The sequence below is a fragment of the Phyllobates terribilis genome, unplaced genomic scaffold (genome assembly GCF_046119375.1).
Source record: "Phyllobates terribilis strain yellow unplaced genomic scaffold, ASM4611937v1 Scaffold_8__6_contigs__length_399053987, whole genome shotgun sequence".
Taxonomy (NCBI): domain Eukaryota; kingdom Metazoa; phylum Chordata; class Amphibia; order Anura; family Dendrobatidae; genus Phyllobates; species Phyllobates terribilis.
In genome coordinates, this window is record NW_027362768.1 from 380,366,052 (window position 1) to 380,392,474 (window position 26,423).

At 45.2% G+C, this 26,423-nt stretch overlaps 1 protein-coding gene across 3 annotated transcripts in view; it reads right to left on the reverse strand.

Moving 5' to 3' along the window:
* The window catches only part of GRM7 (glutamate metabotropic receptor 7), a 469,276-nt gene that overhangs the window by 347,541 nt on the left and 95,312 nt on the right, over window positions 1–26,423 (reverse strand). Inside the window, exon 1 of one of the 3 annotated variants that reach the window (XM_073645029.1) lies at window positions 13,359–13,382. The exons of the other annotated variants lie outside the window; for them this stretch is intronic. The gene's annotated coding sequence lies outside the window, so the exon portion shown is untranslated. Of the gene's footprint in view, window positions 1–13,358; window positions 13,383–26,423 lie in introns of those variants that run through there. 3 annotated transcript variants of the gene reach the window in all.

The following is a 26,423-nucleotide window of genomic DNA, read 5'->3' on the forward strand; positions in this document are numbered from 1 at the left end:
TTCCACTTTTTTAGGAACTTTTTACAAACCTTTAATACACCACAAAATGTCAGAGCCTGCTGAGAGTTGTAGTTCTATATAGGGAGAGAGCCACAGGTTGAAGGTAATTGCATCAGAGGATAAGTAATTGTGGCACAAAATGACTGTTATTACATTACATCACTGTGGACTGCAGGTCACGTGGCAGCAGGTTTCGGGAAAATCATTGTATGATATTGATAAACTTCTGAATTTTATGCCTACTGCAGTAAAAAACAATAAAAGTGGCACTTATCTCGTCACTTTAATTTTTCTCTATTTCAAGGAGTGAATAATTTTTTTTTTTTTTTTTTAAAGTAAATTAAAAGAATCAGGAGATTGCAGTAGGTAATCAAATCATTAACATGTTTGGGGAGAACGTGGAAAGTGAATGAGAGCGCACTGATTACGGTGGAGAGCTCTGCTTTTAAGTGTTTACATAAATTCATAATTCTAAATGTTCATTTATCTCTGCGGGAGCGAAGCCGAGGCCCAAAAGTCACCTCAATGGCTGGCAGCGTGCAGAGCGGCCAGGAGAGCACGGGGTTAATAGGACTGCTGCACTATGGACCACACTTAGTGCCCTCTGCTATATAGAAGGATATATTATATATAAAGTCCTATAGACATAGGGGGAACAGGCACTCACTATGCAGGCAGCATTATGGGAAGTAGCTACAAATAGTGCAGACAAATGGGTTTTTTTTCATTTCCACAAGCATAAAATCTCATGAGCTTACAAATGCATGAGGCCTTAAAGGGAATGTGTCATCAGAAAATGATCTATGGGTATTTAAGTTACAAATTCGGGTGCTTTCACACTTTACTTTGCCCTACGTTCATTGGTCCTGTCGGGGCTTATGTCCGATCTCCCAGCAAAATGGGATTCGGGCGTATGCACTGATGGGGTCATTGACTTTAATTGTGCCAACTGAGTCAACGTGCGCTCTGACATGCATCATTTTCGGGCATATATGCCTACAGGAGGCGATACCCAGGCGTAGTAGTCTATGCCCCCCACCCCTGACTACTTTAACTACTTCCCTACCACTGAGTACTTTCACTGCTCCCCACACCTGACTACTTTTACTGCTCCCCCACCCCTGACTACTTTTACTACTTCCCCACCCCTGAGTACTTTCAATGCTCCCCACCTCTGAGTATTTCACTGCTCTCCCACCCTTTAGTATTTTTACTTCTCCCCCACCCCTGACTACTTTTACTGCTCCCCCACCCCTGACTACTTTTACTACTTCCCGACCCCTGACTACTTTTACTACTTCCCCACCCCTTAGTACTTTTACTTCTCCCCCAGCCCTGAGTACTTTCCCTGCTTCCCCACCCCTGAGAACTTTTACTGCTCCCACACCCCTGAGTACTTTCCCTGCTTCTCCACCCCTGAGAACTTTTACTGCTCCCCCACCCATGAGTACTTTCCGTACTTCCCCTCCAAGTATTTCACTGCCCCTCACCCCTGAGTACTTTCCCTGCTTACCCACCCCTGAGTATTTAACTGCTATCCCACCCCTTAGTACTTTTACTTCTCCCCCACCGCTGAGAACTTTTTCTGCTCCCCCACCCCTGAGAACTTTTTCTGCTCCCCCACCCCTGAGTACTTTCCCTGCTCCCCCACCCCTGAGTACTTTCCCTGCTTACCCACCCGAGTATTTAACTGCTATCCCACCCCTTAGTACTTTTACTTCTCCCCCACCGCTGAGAACTTTTTCTGCTTCCCCACCCCTGAGAATTTTTACTTCTCCCCCACCGCTGAGAACTTTTTCTGCTCCCCCACCCCTGAGTACTTTCCCTGCTTCCCCACCCCTGAGAACTTTTTCTGCTCCCCCACCCCTGAGTACTTTCCCTGCTTACCCACCCCTGAGTATTTAACTGCTATCCCACCCCTTAGTACTTTTACTTCTCCCCCACCGCTGAGAACTTTTTCTGCTCCCCCACCCCTGAGTACTTTCCCTGCTTCCCCACCCCTGAGAACTTTTACTGCTCCCCCACCCCTGAGTACTTTCCCTGCTTCCCCACCCCTGAGAACTTTTACTGCTCCCCCACCCCTGAGTACTTTCCGTACTCCCCCCCCCCCAAGTATTTCACTGCTCCCTGCACACTCCAGAACAGGTAGCTAGGAGGAGGAATAGTCCTGCCTGCACAGAGTCATTAGACAGTCTCGGCCCAGCAGACGCCGGCGAGCTTATATTTCCAATAATACCATATGGGAATATTAACGGGATCAACTCTCATCTTCCCACAGGTGAGAAATAGGCAGAAGGATTAGCCGACAGAGGAAAGCGCTTAATCCCCGGGGAGGAGCCGCTTAATGCTCCATGTATGAATGCACGGAGTCAGGAACTCAGCTGGATGGAGTTTACTGTGATGTATTATGGCCGGTGACACATTTTATATCGTCCATTTACATCCTGACCCATTTAAAGGCACACAGATGTCAAAAGGCTGGATGAGTGACAAGAAGAGTCTCCCTGCCCCCCATGGACACCACTTTATATCACATATCTCCAATACCCTCCAGAGACCTCCACACCCGGACTGATGGCAGCCGCTGCCCTTATAATGCTGCTGGACACTTTTGTCAACTTTAGGTTTACCCTATAATGGCCATAGGGGCAAAACTATACAGGGTGCAGGGGTATCAGTCGTACCACGGGCCTGGAGTCTACAGGACCCAAAAGTTCCCTTTGTCCCATATGAGAAAACCAGGACTGCAATAGAATTTGTGGCGAGGAGCACACAGAGGGGCCCACCACTCCAGCACGCCCCCTCAAGACCGGCGAGAAGAACACTGGTCTTGATGAATCGGGCCCTAAGTGTGAACAACGGTGAAAGCAGCAAAACGGTTAGGACTTACAATGCTGAGCTCCAGGGTCTTAATCCAGGGGTCACCTGCGCTTGAGAAGTCAAGGTAACTACTATGTGTTCTCTGTGCCCTGTATGGCGCTGCTATGTGATCTCTGTGCCCTGTATGGCGCTGCTATGTGTTCTCTGTGCCCTGTATGGCGCTGCTATGTGTTCTCTGTGCCCTGTATGGCGCTGCTATGTGTTCTCTGTGCCCTGTATGGCGCTGCTATGTGTTCTCTGTGCCCTGTATGGCACTGCTATGTGTTCTCTGTGCACTGTATGGCACTGCTATGTGTTCTCTGTGCACTGTATGGCGCTGCTATGTGTTCTCTGTGCCCTGTATGGCGCTGCTATGTGTTCTCTGTGCACTGTATGGCGCTGCTATGTGTTCTCTGTGCCCTGTATGGCGCTGCTATGTGTTCTCTGTGCCCTGTATGGCGCTGCTATGTGTTCTCTGTGCACTGTATGGCGCTGCTATCTGTTCTCTGTGCCCTGTATGGCGCTGCTATCTGTTCTCTGTGCCCTGTATGGCGCTGCTATGTGTTCTCTGTGCCCTGTATGGCGCTGCTATGTGTTCTCTGTGCCCTGTATGGCGCTGCTATGTGTTCTCTGTGCACTGTATGGCCCTGCTATGTGTTCTCTGTGCACTGTATGGCGCTGCTATGTGTTCTCTGTGCACTGTATGGCGCTGCTATGTGTTCTCTGTGCCCTGTATGGCGCTGCTATGTGTTCTCTGTGCCCTGTATGGCACTGCTATGTGTTCTCTGTGCACTGTATGGCGCTGCTATGTGTTCTCTGTGCCCTGTATGGCGCTGCTATGTGTTCTCTGTGCACTGTATGGCGCTGCTATGTGTTCTCTGTGCCCTGTATGGCGCTGCTATCTGTTCTCTGTGCCCTGTATGGCGCTGCTATGTGTTCTCTGTGCACTGTATGGCGCTGCTATGTGTTCTCTGTGCCCTGTATGGCGCTGCTATGTGTTCTCTGTGCCCTGTATGGCGCTGCTATCTGTTCTCTGTGCCCTGTATGGCGCTGCTATGTGTTCTCTGTGCCCTGTTTGGCGCTGCTATGTGTTCTCTGTGCACTGTATGGCGCTGCTATGTGTTCTCTGTGCCCTGTATGGCGCTGCTATGTGTTCTCTGTGCCCTGTATGGCGCTGCTATGTGTTCTCTGTGCCCTGTATGGCGCTGCTATGTGTTCTCTGTGCCCTGTATGGCGCTGCTATGTGTTCTCTGTGCCCTGTATGGCGCTGCTATCTGTTCTCTGTGCCCTGTATGGCGCTGCTATGTGTTCTCTGTGCCCTGTTTGGCGCTGCTATGTGTTCTCTGTGCACTGTATGGCGCTGCTATGTGTTCTCTGTGCACTATATGGCGCTGCTATGTGTTCTCTGTGCCCTGTATGGCGCTGCTATGTGTTCTCTGTGCACTGTATGGCGCTGCTATGTGTTCTCTGTGCACTGTATGGCGCTGCTATGTGTTCTCTGTGCACTGTATGGCGCTGCTATGTGTTCTCTGTGCACTGTATGTCGCTGCTATGTGTTCTCTGTGCACTGTATGGCGCTGCTATGTGTTCTCTGTGCACTGTATGGCGCTGCTATGTGTTCTCTGTGCACTGTATGGCGCTACTATGTGTTCTCTGTGCACTGTATGGCGCTGCTATGTGTTCTCTGTGCACTGTATGGCGCTGCTATGTGTTCTCTGTGCACTGTATGGCGCTGCTATGTGTTCTCTGTGCACTGTATGGCGCTGCTATGTGTTCTCTGTGCACTGTATGGCGCTGCTATGTGTTCTCTGTGCACTGTATGGCGCTGCTATGTGTTCTCTGTGCACTGTATGGCGCTGCTATGTGTTCTCTGTGCACTGTATGGCGCTGCTATGTGTTCTCTGTGCACTGTATGGCGCTGCTATGTGTTCTCTGTGCACTGTATGGCGCTGCTATGTGTTCTCTGTGCACTGTATGGCACTGCTATGTGTTCTCTGTGCCCTGTATGGCGCTGCTATCTGTTCTCTGTGCCCTGTATGGCGCTGCTATATGTTCTCTGTGCACTGTATGGCGCTGCTATATGTTCTCTGTGCCCTGTATGGCGCTGCTATATGTTCTCTGTGCACTGTATGGCGCTGCTATGTGTTCTCTGTGCACTGTATGGCGCTGCTATGTGTTCTCTGTGCACTGTATGGCGCTGCTATATGTTCTCTGTGCACTGTATGGCACTGCTATGTGTTCTCTGTGCACTGTATGGCGCTGCTATGTGTTCTCTGTGCACTGTATGGCGCTGCTATATGTTCTCTGTGCACTGTATGGCGCTGATATCACCGGTGACCCCGAGCCGAGCAGCTAATAACAGGGCACCATAAAGAGGACAGGGACGAGGGCTGCAGCCACCCAGGACTGTTTGTAGCCATGTGCACAGGGGTGGAGGAGCCCGGAGCGGCCATGGAGCCTATAAGACTGTCAGCCCCCATCATGGTGCCTGAGTGTGGGACAGTCTATGGGTGCAGTGTGGGCGGCTGCTCAGGGGGCGGCAGGGAGACAGGGGCACCATGGGGACATCAGGAGCCCGGAGTAACATTGTAACATGGCAGGATACAATGTATCAGGTATGAAAGCTGTGGGTGTTATAGATACTATATGTGGGTGTCACGTTAGTACTGAGGGGGGCACTGTCAGGGGGCGGACATATCATCGATGCCACCTGTGCAGCCTCACAGGGGTCCAAGAGGCCAGGGGCCACATCCAAAGCAGGTGGGATTGTGCATTATGAGGAGCTATTGGACTGTAAAGGGCCCATATACTGTTCTTATCAGGGGCCCTTTCAGTCTGCGTCTGGCTCTGATGACATGGGGGGGATGAGGTGCGGCTGATTTCTGGGGGCTTGTGGCTGCGCCTCTGTATTTAGCAATTGTACAAGTGAAACATTTCAATTAAGGAGCGGCGCGTCCCCATATAAAGCATGCAAAGTGGCAATGAATATAGAAGCGATGGAATTACAAGACGAGCTGTCATTGGTAAGAGTGACGGCAGAAGAAGAAGATTACAGGGTAATTAAGACAAGATGATGAGAGTGCGCCAGCCCGTCACCCCATCACCGGGTCACCTGCACCGACAGACACATAGGAAGACGCACTACATGCCTGATCAATGGGACTTGGTAGATGCCGGATTATGAGATTCTGGAATAATGGAAGCACAAATGTGCACCATCTACAGTAACTGCAGCACTTGTGCACCATCTACAGTAACTGCGGCACTTGTGCACCATCTACAGTAACTGCTTCACTTGTGCACCATCTACAGTAACTGCCGCACTTGTGCACCATCTATAGTAACTGCTTCACTTGTGCACCATCTACAGTAACTACGGCACTTGTGCACCATCTACAGTAACTGCCGCACTTGTGCACCATCTATAGTAACTGCTTCACTTGTGCACCATCTACAGTAACTACGGCACTTGTGCACCATCTACAGTAACTGCGGCACTTGTGCACCATCTACAGTAACTACCGCACTTGTGCATCATCTACAGTAACTGCAGCACTTGTGCACCATCTACAGTAACTGCAGCACTTGTGCACCATCTACAGTAACTACAGCACTTGTGCACCATCTACAGTAACTGCCGCACTTGTGCACCATCTACAGCAATTGCAGCACTTGTGCACCATCTACAGCAATTGCAGCACTTGTGCACCATCTACAGTAACTGTTTCCCTTGTGCACCATCTACAGTAACTGCTTCACTTGTGCACCATCTACAGTAACTGCCGCACTTGTGCACCATCTACAGTAACTGCCGCACTTGTGCACCATCTACAGTAACTGCCGCACTTGTGCACCATCTACAGTAACTGCCGCACTTGTGCACCATCTACAGTAACTGCCGCACTTGTGCACCATCTACAGTAACTGCGGCCCTTGGGAACCATCTACAGTAACTGCCGCACTTGTGCACCATCTACACTAACCGCATACTTGCCTTTGGTGGAGACAGAGCTCGGCCTCTTTAAAGTACAGATGTAAAAGTTAAATACTGAGAAAAAAGTTAAATTATTCAACAGACAAGTTTCTTGTTAGGAAAAGTAATAGTGAGAAATGGTGAAAAGGAGGCGAGGCGGCCGAGCTGCAAGAAATGCTGCTGTTCCTCCACCGGACACTCCAGTGACTGCAGGGTGTCTGCACATTGTCGAAGAGAGAGTGTAGTTAAATCATGGCCAGGAAGACAAGAAAGGGATCTGTATCTATGCAAGTGGTGACTGCTCAGGAACACACGGATGTAGATGAGGAGGAACACAAGAATGTAGATGAGGAGGAGAACACGAATGTAGATGAGGAGGAACACACGAATGTAGATGAGGAGGAACACACGAATGTAGATGAGGAGGAGCACACGGACGTAGATGAGGAGGAACACATGGATGTAGATGAGGAGGAACACACGGATGTAGACGAGGAGGAATACACGGATGTAGACGAGGAGGAATACACGGATGTAGACGAGGAGGAACACACGGATGTAGACGAGGAGAAGCACACGGATGTAGACGAGGAGGAACACACGGATGTAGACGAGGAGGAACACACGAATGTAGACGAGGAGGAACACACGGATGTAGACGAGGAGGAACACACGGATGTAGACGAGGAGGAACACACGGATGTAGACGAGGAGGAACACACGGATGTAGACGAGGAGGAACACACGGATGTAGACGAGGAGGAACACACGGATGTAGACGAGGAGGAACACACGAATGTAGACGAGGAGGAACACACGGACGTAGACGAGGAGGAACACACGAACGTAGATGATGAGGAGCACACGGATGTAGACGAGGAGAAGCACACGGATGTAGACGAGGAGAAGCACACGGATGTAGACGAGGTGAAGCACACGGATGTAGACGAGGAGGAACACACGAATGTAGACGAGGAGGAACACACGGATGTAGACGAGGAGGAACACACGGATGTAGACGAGGAGGAACACACGGATGTAGACGAGGAGGAACACACGGATGTAGACGAGGAGGAACACACGGATGTAGACGAGGAGGAACACACGGATGTAGACGAGGAGGAACACACGAATGTAGACGAGGAGGAACACACGAATGTAGACGAGGAGGAACACACGAATGTAGACGAGGAGGAACACACGAATGTAGACGAGGAGGAACACACGGACGTAGACGAGGAGGAACACACGAATGTAGATGATGAGGAGCACACGGATGTAGACGAGGAGAAGCACACGGATGTAGACGAGGAGAAGCACACGGATGTAGACGAGGAGAAGCACACGAATGTAGACGAGGTGGAACACACGGACGTAGACGAGGAGGAACACACAGATGTACATGAGGAGGAACACACAGATGTACATGAGGAGGAACACACAGATGTACATGAGGAGGAACACACAGATGTACATGAAGAGGAACACGTTACTTCTGCCGCCTTCCTGCATCATAATGAAATATTACTGCCCCATGCATGTTGGCTTCTGTGTGCGGCAATGCAGGAGACGAGCGCTCAGGGACCGCACATTGCTTCATCTGAGAAGAATTATCTCAATGTAAATGTGACTGCGGAGCAGCAAAAGGGAAAAGCTGTGGTGGGGCCGCCACAGACACATGGACAAGGGGAAATGGACAATGGCAATACAGGACAAGATGAGGGTGGTGATGGTGAAGATGATGATGGCGGTGATGGTGAAGATGATTGTGGTGATGATAATGATGATGGTGATGTTGATGACGGTGAAGATGATGATGGTGGTGTTGATGATGATGGCAGTGATGATGAAGATGATGATTGTGGTGATAGTGAAGATGATGGTGGTGATGGTGAAGATGATGGTGGTGATGGCGAAGATGACGATAGTGGTGTTGATGATGGTGAAGATGATGGTGAAGACGGTGATGGTGGTAATAAAGATGATGGTGAAGATGACGATGGTGGTGAAGATGGTGATAATAAAGATGGTAATAGTGAAGTTGATGATGATGAGGAGGAGGAATATGATGATCACAATTCTGGTCATAATTAGGGTGATGTAAATGATGATTGTAAAGATCACTCATGATGAAGATGACTATGATGGTGATGATGGTTATGGCAATGATGATGATTGTCGGGATGATGATGTTAATGATGATCATGAAGACTACTATGATTATGGTGGTGATGTTCATGAGGATCCTACAGACCACTATCACAATAAGGAGGACCACGAAGTTCATGAAGTTGATTCGTTATCATCATCATCCTCACCATCATCATCACTGCCATCATTGTCATGATGATGATTATAATATCAATGATGATCATGAAGGCCACAATAACCAGGACAATAATAAACAAGATTGTGATGACGATGGTGAAGGTGATGTCAGTGATGATCATGAAGACTATAATGATGATGATGAAGAGGATGATGATGACGGTGATGTTAGTCATGGAGATGAATGTACTGATGAGGAGGAGACCACGACGATGAGGAGGATACAGACCATGAAGGCCGCGCTGACCAGGATGACTGCAGATGAAAACGACATGAATGAGGCGACCACTGAGGCATCTAAGGGGCTGCAGGAGGGTGCGGTCAGTAATAAGCCCCTCAGGGCAGATCCTGTGCTTGTCATCTCTTCGCATCCAGATGACAGGAGCATACATACCATAGACTACAGCGGCTTCTCTCTCATTACCCAGCATCCTTGCTGTCCAATACCTCATGGGTTAATATTACTGCTCGTTCTTGGCTCCCCCTAAAACACGTCCTTCTATCTCATTATTCAGATTTCTGGAACACATGGTAACCAATTAACTTAATTTTAATTAACAGTGAGGAGAGTTGATTGCTACAGTTTTATTACCCAGAAAACCTGGTCTTTTGCCTACCCTTGAGGCCAACATTAAGATGACCGCGCTTCATGTCACTGATGTAAATAAGGAGATACAACGCGAACATTAAACCGACCAAGTGCAATTAGAAAAGCAGAAGAGCAAAAAATAGGCTGCGGAACAAGAAAATAATTATTGTTCTCCTATCCTCCCCGGGATTGTCCAAAGGTTTGGATAAATTACTTCAGGGTTTTTTTTTTTCTACGCCAAGAGCGTTCATTGAATATTTCCTAAATGTCTCCTCTCTGTTCCTTAGTCAGTAACAGAAGCTTCCATCTGAAGATAAAGGATCGATCCTTGGCAGGAAGCACAACCATAGAGACTACAAAGGAAAAGTCACAAACAAGTGTAACAAGTCAGGAAAGTATGAGACTTCCAAAATGTCAGATTGTATCACCTGGAAGCACCTTGTGAAGGCGTCTCCAGTGGTGCAAGTATCGGATGACTCCTTGGGTGACCAAGTACTTTATGTCCTTCAGGAACATGCAGATCAACTATAATCAGAGGCCTCCTGACCACTGATGGTCATTTCGGGAGGTCGAGACTGTCCATCAGTTTTCTCTACATCAGTGATGTACAAGGAAGTGTATCATGAGCTTCTCCAACACTTCCAGAGTTAATGCAAGAGCAAAAGTTATGTCAGTGCCATCAGGAGAAGAAGACAAGTGGTCAATGGAGGGTCCTGGATCACTGTAAAGGCCCCATACATATCAGACTAAACCCACTGATATCGGGGGTCGGCCAACAGTGTATTGTGCATGGGGGTCTCCCGACTTTCCCTGACAGAAGATATTGTGGGAATGAAGTTACCAACCTGTTGGAGGACAGAGAGGAGACTCGAAGGCACAGAGGAGTCTGGAGGACAGAGAGGAGTCTGGAGGACAGAGAGGAGTCTGGAGGACAGAGAGGAGTCTGGAGAGCACAGAGGAGTCTGGAGAGCACAGAGGAGTCTGGAGGACAGAGAGGAGTCTGGAGGACAGAGAGGAGTCTGGAGGACAGAGAGGAGTCTGGAGGACAGAGAGGAGTCTGGAGAGCACAGAGGAGTCTGGAGAGCACAGAGGAGTCTGGAGGACAGAGAGGAGTCTGGAGGACAGAGAGGGGTCTGGAGGACAGAGAGGGGTCTGGAGGACACAGAGGAGTCTGGAGGACAGAGAGGAGACTGGAGGACAGAGAGGAGACTGGAGGACAGAGAGGAGTCTGGAGGACAGAGAGGAGTCTGGAGGACACAGAGGAGTCTGGAGGACAGAGAGGAGACTGGAGGACAGAGAGGAGTCTGGAGGACACAGAGGGGTCTGGAGGACACAGAGGAGTCTGGAGGACAGAGAGGAGACTGGAGGACAGAGAGGAGTCTGGAGGACAGAGAGGAGTCTGGAGGACAGAGTGGAGTCTGGAGAGCACAGAGGAGTCTGGAGAGCACAGAGGAGTCTGGAGGACAGAGAGGAGACTGGAGGACAGAGAGGAGACTGGAGGACACAGAGGAGTCTGGAGGACACAGAGGAGACTGGAGGACAGAGAGGAGACTGGAGGACAGAGAGGAGACTGGAGGACAGAGAGGAGTCTGGAGGACAGAGTGGAGTCTGGAGAGCACAGAGGAGTCTGGAGAGCACAGAGGAGTCTGGAGGACAGAGAGGAGTCTGGAGGACAGAGAGGAGTCTGGAGGACAGAGAGGAGTCTGGAGGACAGAGAGGAGACTGGAGGACAGAGAGGAGTCTGGAGGACAGAGAGGAGTCTGGAGGACAGAGAGGAGTCTGGAAAGCACAGAGGAGTCTGGAGAGCACAGAGGAGTCTGGAGGACACAGAGGAGTCTGGAGGACAGAGAGGAGTCTGGAGGGCACAGAGGCATCTAGAGGACAGAGAGGAGACTGGAGGGCACAGAGTGTGTAGGACAGAGAAGAGTGTGGAAGATAGAGAAGAGTGTGTAGGACAGAGAAGATAGTATGTATGGGGGCATCTTAGATTATAAGACTTATAAGACCACTATCAGGTTCTATAGTTCATCATCATCATCATCATCATCACTCACTTTCCCTGAACTTTCTGAAATGTTCCACCTGAAAATGAAAAAGCTGATTATTCCTCCAGAGCCTGAGGGGCACGGTATAAGGTCAGAAGATCCCCCACCTCCATTACTAGTAGCAATAATAGATGGGGAAGACCATAAAATCACTTATATCAAACTTTTCCTGAGTGACGAGACCCTCGATGACCTTTGTGGGTCAAGTACTGATTACTTGTAAGTGTGGGGTCATACGTGGAGCCGACCTTGCAGTGCAGAGACTTTTATGCTAGTCCTTATTTTTCACTCGTTGTCCCAGCAGATACAATAATTCTGTCCAAAATATTATAAAACCCGTTCCTCCGGAGAGACGGCGGCAGAAATTCTGCCAAGTAATTGTCTTTACAAAGCGCTATGATTACATTTTAATGCGCATTACCCCGATCTTTCCAGGACAGTTAATGTGCAGCTGTTATTAAAATGATCATATTTTGTCAGCCCGACACAGACACCAGTAATAAAATCACTGTCATATGAATCCAGGCAGAAATGATGACCTCCACAAAACATCAGCCAGCAGTGACGGGTAAGGATGAGGGATGGACGGGGCGCTCTGTACTGTGACCTCCAGCCCGAGGCATCGACTGCTACTTCACTGAGCCATTGTTTTTTTTTTTCCTTTTCTGGATCCATATCTATAAGGACATCTGTGCTTTACAACCTGATTATGCATCTAGACGCCATGCACATGTTCAAGTTGACGGTCTACAATAATGGCTCCTTTATATCAACTCCAAGATATTGCTTGTGGACACTTAAAGGATAAGTCCAACCTTGCCAAAAAAGGTTCTTTAATGAAACATTACAGATATTGATGATCCTATGTCCTACCACAAATGAATTGATCCTATGTCTTACCAGAAATGACACTTTTTTTGGTCTCCATTTCCCTGCTCGTCTCTCCCAGCCATGGGGCACTTTGTGGACAATGCACTTTCCCAGGGATTGTGTGTCACGCTGCTATGATACTTGCTCCAGCCCTGGCTGCTCTGTGTAGACTGGGGCTGAGCACAGTACGACTTCCAGAGAGCAAAGTATTTCCAAGGCTCCAGAGTTGTAGTTTCTTTCTTTTATTATCCAAAATGCATCATCATAGCAAGGTCTCGGCCAGCAGGCGGCATTTTTAAAGCGTATGCTAATGGCAGATAAAATTGCTTCTGCAGGGGAAAAACTCTTTGTCAGTTGGCCGAAACCTTGCTATGATGGATGATGCATTTTGGATAATAAAAGAAAGAAACGACAACTCTGGAGCCTTGGAAATACTCTGTTCTCTGGATTTACTGGGAAGTTGTCCAAAGGAAGCACAGAACCTGTGGAGTGGTGCAAAGAGAACTACCATTGGGAACTCTGCACCGCCTTACAGCCGTCCTGACCACCTAAGTTTCAGCCGAAAATGGCAACTCGGCTACTGTCCATTATACCTTGGAGCCGTCCAGTTTGCCTGAGCCGCTAAAGAGCAGAGATATCTCCGGAGCTCGGTAATATTGCACAATCGCATATAGTAAAAGGAAAGCCAGCTCACCCAGTACTTATAATCCAGCTTGCACAGAACCAGGTGGATCCACACCAGAATAAGCTAAAAAAAAAAAAAAAAAGGATTGTTGTTCCAGCGTCTGGTAAAATTCTTTCTTTATTTTTCGTCATTAAAAACTTACAAAAATTGCAATGGTTGCATAGCAAGACGCGCGTCAAACGCTCACTTCCGTTCTTTATCACAGCTTCACCATTGTAATTTTTGTAAGTTTTTAATGGATGAAAAATAAAGAAAGAATTATTTTACCAGATGCTGAATATTGCAGAATGACCGTGTTTGCAAATTCCTTTATTCACAGAAATTACTAAATGACCAAAGTAACTACATTTTTATATGTTTCATTTTTTTAATAATTCTGTTCAGAAACTTTATAAATCACTTTATTTCGGGATTTGCATTTCTTAAATAAATTGTATGTAAGTGGCTTCCAAGCCTCGGTTTTTCCTCCGTCTATTTGCTGCCTTCAGTTGCGTTGATATCAGAATGTACTCACGTGGAGGACTGATGATGGCAGTGACAGCTCAGCGCTCACTCTGCAGGAGATCGTTCTGATGAGCACAACACTGGAGGAGGAGGCTGGTGCTGACCCATCACCGCCAGCATCTGTGCTCCAAATGAGTATGTTCTGATATTAGCGCAGCAGAACGCAAATAAATAGATTGGGAACAAGCCGGGGATTGGAAAACTGTCCATGTTGGACAGAATTATACAAAAAAAAATGAAGGTTTGGTCACTCTTTAAGACGACTTTGCAAGTAGCATTGATTAATAATCTGTTTTGTGTCTCCGCAGTTACAGACTACAATCAAACCCTGTGTAGTCAGATCAGATCCTGCTGTCATTTGTTACTTTGTATCTTCTCTTCTACTGTCAAGAAGGGGACAGAGAATAACAAATTATGGAAGCAGCACATAGATGAATACATATCATCCCAATGCACCTGCAAAGAGAACTGGACCAGAATCTGAGCCATCCCTTCCACAAATGGAGTTTTAGATTGCACTTGTGCCCTTTTCTATGTTGGTGCCAGCTGAATTGATAGTTGGGTTCTCCTTGCTGTGCTCCGCTCTCTGTCACTTGGATTTCTGCCAGTGTTGCTCCCTCCTCCCTCTCACAGCATGAAGTCTCAGACACTGAGAGAGAACCTGCAGCTGCATCCCCCTCCTCCCTCTCACAGCATGAAGTCTCAGACAATAAGAGAGAACCTGCAGCTGCATCCCCCTCCTCCCTCTCACAGCATGAAGTCTCAGACACTGAGAGAGAACCTGCAGCTGCATCCCCCTCCTCCCTCTCACAGCATGAAGTCTCAGACAATAAGAGAGAACCTGCAGCTGCATCCCCCTCCTCCCTCTCACAGCATGAAGTCTCAGACACTGAGAGAGAACCTGCAGCTGCATCCCCCTCCTCCCCTCTCACAGCATGAAGTCTCAGACACTGAGAGAGAACCTGCAGCTGCATCCCCCTCCTCCCTCTCACAGCATGAAGTCTCAGACAATAAGAGAGAACCTGCAGCTGCATCCCCCTCCTCCCTCTCACAGCATGAAGTCTCAGACACTGAGAGAGAACCTGCAGCTGCATCCCCCTCCTCCCTCTCACAGCATGAAGTCTCAGACAATAAGAGAGAACCTGCAGCTGCATCCCCCTCCTCCCTCTCACAGCATGAAGTCTCAGACACTGAGAGAGAACCTGCAGCTGCATCCCCCTCCTCCCCTCTCACAGCATGAAGTCTCAGACACTGAGAGAGAACCTGCAGCTGCATCCCCCTCCTCCCCTCTCACAGCATGAAGTCTCAGACACTGAGAGAGAACCTGCAGCTGCATCCCCCTCCTCCCCTCTCACAGCATGAAGTCTCAGACACTGAGAGAGAACCTGCAGCTGCATCCCCCTCCTCCCTCTCACAGCATGAAGTCTCAGACACTGAGAGAGAACCTGCAGCTGCATCCCCCTCCTCCCTCTCACAGCATGAAGTCTCAGACACTGAGAGAGAACCTGCAGCTGCATCCCCCTCCTCCCTCTCACAGCATGAAGTCTCAGATACTGAGAGAGAACCTGCAGCTGCATCCCCCTCCTCCGCTTGCTCCTCACAGTTTTCTGTTTTACACTTGATGGATTTTTGGGTGACTGAGGAGGATTCAGATCATTTATGGAGTCTACAGTCAGGGGAAAGGGAAATAGAGGCTGCTGGAAGATTAGGGGATGATCACTCTCCTGTAATAAGATATATTATAGGGTCACATGTTCATATGTTGATGATTTACATAAATAAATGGTTTTGCCAGGTGAATACACGTCCTGCACAATGCATTGTATCTGCAGGATTTCCCAGCATGGCGGCCGGCGCAGACTTCTTCCGGGACTATTGACTTTCATGGTGTAGATATGGGATCAAGAGATTTGCCTTGAATATGGGAGAAAATGGTGGAAACTTCAAGTCCTTAAGAAGAAACCTCTTTCTATTAAGGATTAATGTTTAATTGAGATATGGAAATGATTAGCGGCCACAATTGGTATTGACATTTTTAATGAAAGCCGGGATCAGTGGTGGAAGATAAGACCATAGCGAGAGACTAAATAGCAATGTAAATGAGATATTAGCGTGCAGAGAGGGGCAGGAGGAATCAGGACGGGCCTCGGAAATGTCATTTCAGCAAATTGTGAGATAATGAAAAGGAACGAGGTTAGCAGCAATGATTAGGAGCCGGTGCGTCAGCCATTAGTGGCTGTGGGATCGATACGGGAAGGAGCTAACACTTCCAATGCACCTGAGCTGATATGTCCGGTCCGTCAGCTGGGGTATATACCGTATACGCCTGGCAGAGTCCATAGCTTTATAGTAATGACTGTCAGCTCCTCTGACTCTGCTACTGGGATCGATGACATCATCGTGTCGGTATGATGACGTCATGCAATGTCAGATGTTAAACCCTTTGCTAATTGGTGAAAAAGTAATCCAAATCCTATATATAAAATTGTGTCCCCCACTTCCATAGGGTGCGTTCAGCTGCAGCACCTGGGGCTACCTGAGAGCTTAACTGCTTTACAAATAATTCCCCAAATAATGAAGAATATATCTGCGGAGACACGGGGGTCAGTGGTGCCCTCGTACGTTGGCCCGGCTGGCTTTAGAAAGACGGCATAGACCACGGCTCATCCTACTGAACGCCTGCACTCCTTCCTCATGGGCAGAACACTATTCAGACTACACAGGGTGAGGATAACACACAGCGGTAATACTTTATTGAACCACCAACAGACAATAACATAATGAAGAGTCCCAGTCCCAATACACAAGATGGTGCAAATTACACAGTCTCATCATTCCGCTGGCTCGCCGGGGATTAGAAGATCTGCAACTTTGGGGCTTCCAGAGTCAAAAAACCCAACCAGTAGCCCCCCTGATTTTGGTGGGCACCCACAGAGAGGAAGTAGTGGCAAGCTTAGGAAGCTGACCGGGTACAGTGCTGATTGTCCTAACTTGGTTTCTCCAAATGTCTTCAAGGGTTTAGTGATGGGCAGTGGAGCAGATCTGTATTACACCAGTTGGAGCCATGGGTCCTTGGCTGCTGTCTTGTAGAGTTTCATTGGCGAGGGAGAGAGGTCTATTTTAATCCCACAGCTCTCATTCACGGCATTCTCCCAGAGGATTGGGAGGTAATCCCTCTTTGTTCTATTGTTCAATTAACCTGCATATGTGTCCTCTAAGTTGTGTAGACTAGTAAACCGCAGGAGCTGATACAATATGTAATCAGCAGGCATTCAACAAATTTGCAAACATTGATTGTTCAATTAATTTGCATATTAGTCCTCCAAGGTTTGTAGACTAGTAAACCGTGGGGGCTGATACAATATATAATCAGCAGGCTTTCAACAAATTTACAAATATCGATTGTTCAATTAACTTGCGCATTTGTCCTCCAAGGTTTGCAGACTAATAAACCGCGGGGCTGACATAATACGTAATCTCGTTCTTGTGTTTGAAAATAATATGTAATCAGCAGGAATTCAACAAATTAACATGCATCAAGAGTCAATGTACAGGCTCATATGAACAATGGCTCATGTCCCTTGACCTACTGAAAAATATGTCTGGCATAATTAAGAATAATCGCTGTGTCGTCTCAATATCTGTATATTATTTCCTTTAATGGACCCAAATGTTTCTTATAGCGTCAATTAAAAATCATCTACCGTTGATGAAGATGGCAAAGAGCCTCATACTACACAGCATTTGTTAATGTGTAACCATGGAGACACATAGGTCTGCACGGGAGCTGCACACACAAACAAGACTATTTGCAAAGCAGTTTTCTTCTAATGCACTGGAGCGATACAAATGTCGTGCAAACCTGGATATACAATGTCCGCTTGCAATTTATGGACAATATAGAGATTTCTGTCCCTGCGGTCCGTGACCTCGCACATGTTAGAAATCTGTAGCTACATAAGTATCGGTTGCAAAAGTTTGCATACCCTTGCAAAGTCTTACAGTTGACTAATTGTCCTCTGCAGGTAAGGGTGGCAGCACTTGACATCTCTAAGCTTTTGTCTTGGAGTAATTCATTACAGCTCCATTTATGATAATACAAAGTAGCAGTCGGCAAAGGTAATAAATGCAAAGTGTTACTGACTTGCAGTGTGTTCCAGCAATTAGTCATGTGTGGAAATGATCACTGGAAGCCGCTGACTTTATAACAAAGGGATTGTAAGGTAAGGGGGTAATTAATGATAAATCAGCCGTACAGTCCCCGGGATTATTAGAGCTACGAGGAAGCAGATAAATCCGCAGCTCAGGACGTGGAGAGGTTGTGTGCGGAGGGAATCAGGGGCTGGGCTCCTTCTGCAAGCACAATATTAATTCCTGGGGCCAAAGTGCTAGGAGTAACCCCTGCTGTGCTGGAGGAGTCTTTATCTGCAGATCAAGGGCTTGCTTCATCATTTGTTCTATTTATCTTCTGGAATTCTTTTTGCAATTGGTTCATGAATTTTTGTGCAAAATCAAAAATGCTCTTGATTTTTTGTCTTTTACCTCTTTTAAAGGGAATCAGCAGGATTTCACCCCTCTCCCCAAACTATATATTTGCGTGTGTAGCTCCTAAAAAAGACAAGTCCAGCAATCCCTTTACATGGCCTCCGGTACTGAGAAATCAGTGTTTGAATTGATATGCAAATGAGGCTGAAGTGCTATGGTAGATCTGAAGCCTCTGTCACTCCAGCTCTATTCTCCACCTAAGGCCGTCACTTCCAGCCACTATGTGGTGTGACTTCAGGCAAAAGAGAAAGGAGGCAGTGCTCGGTGGGGAATAGAGCTGGAGTGACAGAGGCTTCAGATCTACCATAGCACTTCAGCCTTATCTGACTATCAGTTCAAAAGTTGATTTCTCAGTAATGGAGGAACAGACCGGCCTTGTAAAGGGATCGCTGGACTTGTCTTTGAAAAAGCTATTTGTGCAAATAAATAGTTTGGGAGATGAAACCCTACTGATAGAAGATTCCCTTTAAGAGAAAAATATCTGTTAAAATGTTGCACTTATCTCCCCTGGGTGCTGGGAACTAGACAACGTGTGATCAAAAATTTTGCAACTTTTTAAAAAGTCACAAATAATGAATGGGCTGCAAACCTGCGCCCAATACGGCGAATAGAGGGGGAAAAAAACAGACGAACAAATAGAAGGAAAACTTCAAAATGGGCAAAATGTAAAAGAAGAAATTGTATCAAAAGGAAAAAAAACAGCATTAAAACAGGATGGAATGCAATAATGAATGTGGCAGGAATGTCTGCAGCTCCTGGATATTATAAGGCCGGCCACAATCAGGTTAATTGTGCAGAACCGGCAGGTCAAGCGAGAGACTGATGTTTGGAAATAACCATTTGGTGTCTTACACTCCATTAAAGAGGCATTAGGGACTGTGTGTTTTCTCCATTTGTTCTGGAGCCCAGGTATAACTGCGCTCCGCCAGCGGCGACTGTCTACCGGCCGCTGAGGGTCATCCGTCTACGGTGGTAATGAGTCCAGTGATGGGCGCTGGGTGTTAATAGGGAGAGAAACCTATTGATTCTTTGTATTATCTCTGCTGGGGCGAATGGTAATAATTAAAAGGTGCATTTACTTTATGTCTACGGAGCAAAAGGAGTAAAACTTACAGACCTGAACGAGGTGTAGTGTGACTATCTTTGGTGTTTTGTGACCCCTCAGTCCCTGCACAAAGCATGACTCGGTGTATCAGTTGTTTTTTTTTAGAGGAGTGTCCCTTTAAGAATCATAAAGTGTGAGAAATACAATGGGGGCGCACTACTAACACTATGTTTTAATATAAGGCTATCAATGCTCATACTCATTATCTTGTTCATTTCTTTTAGACTTGAGCAAAACTAATTCATAGAATCATAGAATGGTAGAATTGGAAGGGACCTCCTGGGTCATCTGGTCCAACCCCCTGCTCAAAGCAGGATTCACTAGATCATCTCAGACAGATGTCTGTCCAGCCTCTGTTTGAAGACGTCCATTGAAGGGGAACTCACCACCTCTCGTGGCAGCCTGTTCCACTCATTAATCACCCTCACTGTCAAAAAGTTTTTTCTAATATCTAATCTGTGTCTCCTCCCATTTAGTTTCATCCCGTTGCTTCTAGTCTTTCCTTGTGCAAATGAGAATAAAGATGATCCTTCTACAATGTGACAGCCCTTGACATATTTGTAGACAGCTATTAAGTCTCCTCTCAGTCTTCTTTTTCGCAAGCTAAACATTCCCAAATCCTGCAACCGTTCCTCATAGGACATGGTTTGCAGACCAGTCACCATTCTGGTCGCTCTTCTCTGAACTTGCTCCAGTTTGTCTATGTCTTTTTTAAAATGTGGTGCCCAAAACTGTACACAGTATTCCAGATGAGGTCTGACCAAAGAGGAGTAAAGACCGATAATGACTTCACGTGATCTAGACTGTATGCTTCTGTTAATACATCCCAGAATTGTATTTGCCTTTTTTGCTGCTGCATCACACTGTTGACTCATGTTCAGTCTATGATCTATTAGTATACCTAAGTCTTTTTCACATGTACTGTTGCTTAGCTCTATTCCTCCCATTCTGTATATGCTTTTTTCATTTTTATTGCCCAGATGTAGTACTTTGCATTTTTCCCTGTTAAAAACCATTCAGTTGGTTGCTGCCCACTGCTCCAGTTTATTTAGGTCTTTTTGAATCCTCTCTCTCTCTTCTCTAGTATTAGCTATCCCTCCTAGCTTTGTGTCATCAGCAAATTTAATCAGTTTACCCTCAATTCCTTCATCTAAATCATTGATGAAGATGTTGAACAATACAGGTCCCAGGACAGAGCCCTGTGGTATCCCACTTGAGACATTCATCCAGCTGGATGTGAAGCCATTTACAACCACCCTTTGAGTCCGATCACTAAGCCAGTTATGAATCCACCTAACAGTTGCCTGGTCCATTGCATACTTGGTCATTTTTTCAATAAGGATGGTGTGAGATACTTTGTCAAATGCTTTGCTGAAGTCAAGATATACTATATCTACAGCATTTCCCTGATCCACCCAGTCAGTGATTCTGTCATAGAAGGAAATTAAGTTAGTCTGACATGACTTGTTAGTTACAAACCCATGCTGACTCTGGTTAATCACTTCATTCTTATCCAGGTACTTACATACATGATGTTTAATAATTTGTTCAAAGATCTTTCCTGGTATAGAAGTCACTCACCGGCCTATAGTTCCCTGGGTCCACCTTCTTCCCCTTTTTGAAGATAGGAACAACATTTGCTCTTCTCCAGTCTTCTGGGACTTCTCCTGTTCTCCAAGAATTTTCAAAGATTATGGAGAGTGGTTCTAAAATTTCTTCTACGATCTCCTTCAGTACTCTGGGGTGTAATTCATCTGGACCTGGAGACTTGAACTCATTTATGTTAGCTAAATATTCTCTCACAATCTTTCTGTTTACAGATAACTTGGATTCTTCTATTCCTTTAAAAGGGCAGTGAAAATCAGTTGATGTTACATTTTCTTTCTGAGAGAAAACAGATGCAAAATAGGAATTAAAAAGTTCGGCCTTCTCAACATCCTCTCTTACCATTTCTCCATTTTCATCCTGTAAAAATCCTATAGCATCTTTGACTTTTCTTTTACTTTTGACATACCCCCAAAATCCTTTTTTATTGCTTTTGACATCTCTTGCAAGCCTTAATTCATTGTCAGCTTTAGCTAACCTGATACGTGCCCTGCAGGATCTGCAGACTGCATTATTATCTTCTTTAGATATGCCTCCCTCTTTCCATTTAATAAACATTTCTTTCTTTCTTTTTAGCATGTGTTTAAGTTCTGTGTTCATCCATCCTGGTTTCCTTAAATGCTTCCCATTCTTCCTACTTTTCAGGATTGTTAACGATTGTGCTTTGAGAATCTCATTTTTAAAAATTTCCCATCCTTCCTGGACATTTTTGTCCTTAAGGACATCCAGCCATTGGATCCCTCCTATTCTCTTTCTGAGTCTCTTAAAATCTGCCTTTCTAAAATCTAACCTTGAAGTTTGAGTCTTCACATGTCTTCCTCCTCTAGTTATCCAAAATTCTATAATAGCATGATCGCTGCCTCCTAGGGTCCCAGCCACCTTTACCTCCTCAACCATTTCCTCCCTGTTTATAAGGATTAGATCCAAAGTAGCAGATCCCCTTGTTTTCTCCCCTACCTTTTGGAAGATAAAGTTGTCAGCAAGAGAGGATAAGAATTTGCTTGACCTGTTAGTTTTACTTGAGAGAGATTCCCAACAAATGTCTGGATAGTTGAAATCTCCCATGACCACTACGTCATATTTTTTGGAGAACTTGGTCATTTGATACATAAAGAGTTCATCCATATCTTCAGCTTGCCCAGGTGGCCTGTAGTAAATGCCTACAATGGTGTCCTTTCCGTTGTTCTCTCCTTGTATTCTTACCCAAACAGTTTCCACAGAACTCCCAGTCTCTGAAGCTTCCATCTCTGTGCAGATATACGCTTTTCTAACATACAATGCGACACCTCCTCCTCGTTTATCAATTCTGTTTCTTGCAAATAAGTTGTATCCTTTTAGCCTTTTATTCCAATCATGTGTATCGTCCCACCAAGTTTCAGTGATTCCAATGACATCATATTCCTTTTCCTGCATTAGTAGTTCCAATTCTCCTTGTTTGTTGCCCATGCTTTGTGCATTTGTATAAAAACATTTTAGTTTGTGATTGGTTTCTCTTCCGCCCATATTTTTATTATTTAGATTTTTTTGTCTTTGTTCTTCCTTTCCACTTCCAGTAGCAGAGATCTCAATAGTATTTGTCAGCTGTATGGCTTTTTCTGGCCTTTTGCTTCCCTTCCCACATTGTTCTAGTTTAAAGCTCTTCTGATGAGTGTAGCAAGGCGACTTCCAAATACATGTTTTCCAGTCTTCGTAAGGTGCACCCCATCTCTAGCAAGTAGTCCATCGTATAGGTAATTCATCCCGTGATCCAGAAATCCAAATCCTTGTTGACGGCACCATCGACGTAGCCAGTTGTTCACCTGTAGAATCTTATTCCACCTCATTGTTCCATGGACATCCACTGGGAGGATGGATGAGAAGACCACCTGCGCTCCCAATTCTTTCACTTTCTTGCCTAAGTCTTCAAAGTCACTGCAGATGGTTTCCAGGTCCTTTCTTGCGGTGTCATTTGTCCCCACATGTATTAGCAGGAATGGGTAGTGATCTGTAGGTCTGAAGAGTCTTGATATCCTGTCAGACACATCTTTAATTTTTGCTCCTGGAAGACAGCACATTTCTCTTGAGGTTATGTCTGGTCTGCAGATAGCGGCCTCTGTTTCTCTTAACAGGGAATCCCCCATGACCACCACTCTCCGTTTTTTCTTCACAACATTCTTCTTTCTCCATCCAGGAGGATTCTGAGGACTTACAAGGTTATTCATTGCTGGCAAAGTCTTATTGCAGGACTTGGACCAGTGGCCACGTCGATTTGGCAGCCCATGGCCACTGGACCAAAGCACACATGACATCACGCCAGACCTGGACCAGTGGCCACGTCGGTTTGGTAGCCCATGGCCACTGGACCAAAGCACACATGACATCACGCCAGACCTGTTAATCAGAAGAGGCATCAGGCATACCGGCAGGTAGTAGGGGATTCTGGTCTGACTACCGACGTGGCCACAGGACCAGGGTCCTGCAAATCGTTTTGTTCAACTCTAATTTTCAACCCTTCTAATCTCTCACTTGTAGCTTAGTACATACAAATATAATTGTGTGAGGCTGATAATGAGCTTGTGACTGGTAGATCACTTGCTTATTATCTTCCGAACACATATCCTACTATCAGACTAGATGTACAACTACATGAAACTCTTTAATGCATGTAATAACCTTATATTAAAATTGGTTTCAAGTGTTTCAAGTAGCAGAGTCACTTGCTAATTACCTTTTAAGCATAGAATGGTGATATAACTTCATAAGCTAGACGAAATACAACCATAAATTCCATTTGGTACTATGTGGAAGGATGAGCAGTTGTTACATCATTACAAAATATTTTGTAACTCCAATTATCTTACAAAACCAGTTGCAGTTTTGGTATATTGGTAACAGTAGTGACTCTTGATAATTATCTTTTTATTACATATTGGCCATTTAGTAAGTTGTATTTCCGGCTACTTGGACAAAAGTGTTAAACTCTGTCACCATGCAGTATGTATTGATTCCATTCATCTCTATGAGGCCTTTTTAATTGCAGTGTTTACTATTAGAAATAGTAGTGTCACTTGCTAATTATCCTTGGAGCATATAATGGTAATGAAGTAGGTCACACTAAATCAATCTTCACTAGATGGAAAATAAAGAGCCAGTGATACCAACACATTGTACTTCCAGTTTTTATGTATCTTAATACTCTTTACACGCTGGATTTTAAGTAAAATTAGTGTCCCTTGCTAATTATCGTTCAAACGTTAACTGTTAATGAGGACAACTACAGTGAATCATTGTAGCACTATATGTACCGAAGAGAGTTGTGATACAATGACATCCCTTGTTAACTGTATTATTAGTTAATACTAGTGTATCTTGCTAATTGTCTTTAATGCATATCCTATAACATATAAAGCAACATAAAACAATAGTACCGTTTCTTTGGCACTAGTTTTGATATATTCACAGTGAATGTGTAGAATCTATTTTCCTTTTCTAGACCTTGTCGACTGCATTATTGATAACGATAACACCAGAGTCACTTGCTTATTCTCTTTGCAGCACAAGGCATTAATGTCATGGTATACAGCAGCTGTGATACGTACACTCCTGGATTCCCTCTATCCTTACAAAACCTTTCTGGCTGCTACATAAATAACACATTTCAATTACTAATTATATTTGAAGCTGATATTAGTCATGTAATATATTAAGTAACATAACAGAACAACAGTAAAGTCTCTTTATCACAGTTTGGAGGCTAGAAATTTGCATTGGATTTCACATAATAAAGTGAAGCTGATAATGAGCTTGTGACCGAAATGTCACTCGCTTAATATCTTTAGAACACAATGTCTTTTGGCAAGATCTGATATACAACTACATGAAACTCTCTTATAGTTAATATTTCAAACTGTATTATTTTATTTCTTAAGTATTTTTACAAGCCAACAATATGTAACCACAAAGTCACTTGCTATTTATCTTTTAATACCTAGACTGGTCAGATTAATTATCAAGCTAAGCAAGAACCGAAATGTCTCCCTGACCTCTACTGGAGGTAGAGAGTTGTGATATGATCATAAAATATTTCTAGAGTTCTGTCTTTAGTTACCAGACCTCGTTAGCAGCATTAGTAAAAGCAGAGTCACTTGATAATTATCTTTGGAGAAGATAGTGTAATTACTGTAATATATCATGTTGTATAACTGCTTTTATATCCGAATTTTAATACTGCATATGAAAATGCTAGAAAAAAAATATTATACATATACATATAACCTTTTTATTCAGCCAATAAGTGCGCTTTAAGGTTTTATCATGAAATTCCAATGGAAAAGGAAAAAAAGAACGAGTCCATTCTTCTCTTCATTCCGCCACTGACACATTAAACTGTATTATTGCCAGAACACCTAATGGGCTATCATCCCCTCTCATTGACGGACGGAGAGAAAAGCAGCCCGGAGGGAGAGATCTATTATTTATCGGGAGGATTATAGTATAGAAAGTACAATATTAGCCAATAACTGTGTTTAGGACGCGGCTGTACGTCTTGTGCCCGCTGCCTCTTGTGTTTCAGCTCAGCATGCCAATATCGAAACAGAAGCGGCACAGAGTCTGCTACCGGAGGCGTTATACCCAGAGGTCATTATAGGGTTAATAGGCGAGAGCTCCAAGAAACACTAAAATACTGGCATTATACAAAGGCAGCAGGGACTAAGAAGGGCTAATATTGGGAGTCATTTTCAATATTAGCCAGATTAAACATTTAGGACATTTTTTTTATTATATAAATCTAACGCCGTTTAGTACCATGTTTTTTTTAAGTATTCTGCGATGATACATTTTATAATTTATATTTATAAAGGTTAGAAATTCATTTTTCTGATACAGAGCTCCAAATCCCAAGCATAGAAATTGAGTTAAGTGCAGCCACCACTAGGGGGAGATGAGGAGCATATTGCAACTCAGTGCATACATCTGAATACAGTAAGCTCCCCCTAGTGGTCACTGGGGTCTCTCAAGAATCCTGAGCATAATGAACATAGAGCTCTGGAAAAAAATATATACATCAGATTTGTAATATTCAAGGCACTCACTTTCCATTTGCTTGGAATTATTTTGCTCTTTTCTATGAGTGAACTTTCCCTATGCCTTATATTGTATAAGGGTACATGGACCCCTGCACCGGTCTGTGCTGTGCTAGCCCGAGTAGAGAACAGCCGGTCATATGAAGGACCCCATATGGCGGTATGTTACATTGTTACATAGTAGTGTTCAAAGTAATAGCAGTCCAATATGACTGACCAGATTAAGCACTGTTTTTGGTATAAATTCTATCA